Consider the following 1,916-nt stretch of genomic DNA (forward strand, 5'->3'; position numbering starts at 1 on the left):
GCTGGCAGTATCCACACACTGCTGAAGAAGAACAATGACCACGCCAAGCTTTTACTCCATGCCAAAGACATGGTTGATGCAAATTCAAAGTATTCAAGCGTTCACTGCCGGAAGGTGTTTTGTATTTTGTATGATGGTAAGGAGCGAAAATGCATATAGCTGCATGATGGACCTTTTATTAATCATTGCATTTGTAGAGATGAGCATCACGTTGGATATCTTGGTCAATGCAGAGGATGTCTATCTATCAAATCATCGCCAACGACGTTGCAGAACGGCTATTATTGCGATTTTGCTTTCCCTTCATCACTCACAATGCCAAAGGTCAACGTGTTGCATCATGTGGTCGCTCAACATTTGACAAACAAAATGATATGTATTTTCGTGTCCTTGTCAAGTATCGGATTAGAAGTCATTGCCTACTACAGAAAAAGACGATCACCTTTCACGAGCCATTCACCGACACAAGGTGCGTTTATTACAAGATCGGCTGTTTTCACCATGTGGACACGTGTTTGAGACGCTTTGAGCTTTATGATCAGTGGCATAGTTGGAACTTGATAAGGCACCCACCCTTTCACTGTCTCCAAACCGACATCATCATGACTTCAAGTCTTTTCCATATTTCTCTTTGACCGATCACCATACTGAAAACGCTGCGTACTTTCTTATGTGGGGCCGAGCAAGTGATACCGTGCGTTTGGATGCCGTACTAGTCCTATTTATAACGTATGACCTATTATAAGTAGTCCCATCGTTAGTATTATTGAATTGTAGTCATCTCTATCACATTTGATACCCCTACATTATCTAAACCAAGCAATAAAATCAATGTGGATAGCATACGTTTGACCGACAATAAGCTTGTGAACCATGCATATAGAGTTTGAATGGCAAAAACTGCTGATCTTGGTTACTTCTCCTTTGCCCAGCAATTCAACTTTCGGAGATGAGGGACGCGACCCAGAATATGCAACGATCGCAGCAATTCGCTGACTACGCATTTACGTTCTTAGATATATAAGAGGCCTTCTATGCAAATGGAGGCATCCGCCTGCAACGTTCTTTAATCCCTTTCTACAAGGTTGATAACGGCTATAAGCACTATCCATGATATTTTTATTTCAAATGATCAAATTTAGTCTTGAATTTTCCATTCAACAACCATATGGCGTGATGCGAAAGTATGTAAAGCATAACGAGCCCTCTTCAAGTTTCATTTCATGGTGCGTAAGCAAGGCTTCATGCTTTAGTGTTGGCAGCAAGATCGAACCACAAGGGCCTCTACAGAGGTATTTGCCATATGACTGGATCGCTTTCGAGAATGTCTAGGTGATAGATTGATTGGGTGGAAGGATGTTAGGTTAAACATAAAAAGGAAAGTGGGGAGGCCTAAGCCAAATGCTGATTTATTTCCTAAAGTGGGTCTTGAAAGCAGCTGTCAAAAAAGTAGTAAAAGTGTGTGCATGGTTACACGTGTGTTGACTTGGAGATGTATAGTTGCATCTTCTCCATCCCCGGTACGCTATTTAAAACAATCCGTTGCTAAGCAAGCAAGTGCAATTGCAATGATAAATTAGATAGCCACGTACGTAATAATGATGGTTTGCCTGCTTTTGCCCTGAAAACTTCCGACATAATCCACGCCACGAGAAAAGATGAAAAAGAGGGCTTTGACGAGTTGTGTCCCAACCCAATGTATCCCAGCAGTTTATCCTTGTCTTTGTTCTCACACAACCTTACTCTTTTCTCCTTCTCCTTCTTCTTCCCCTCCTCCTTCTTTCTCTTGCGTTTACAATCGTTCTACTCTGCCCAGAGGGCAGCACTGCCAGCCATCACACCTCCAATTCAGCATGCAGTTTGTGATCCGCACGTCAACTTGTCAGACAATATGCACGCTTCACCATTTGCAGCTT

The sequence above is a fragment of the Lichtheimia ornata genome (genome assembly GCF_029851405.1).
Source record: "Lichtheimia ornata isolate CBS 291.66 chromosome Unknown scaffold00006, whole genome shotgun sequence".
Taxonomy (NCBI): domain Eukaryota; kingdom Fungi; phylum Mucoromycota; class Mucoromycetes; order Mucorales; family Lichtheimiaceae; genus Lichtheimia; species Lichtheimia ornata.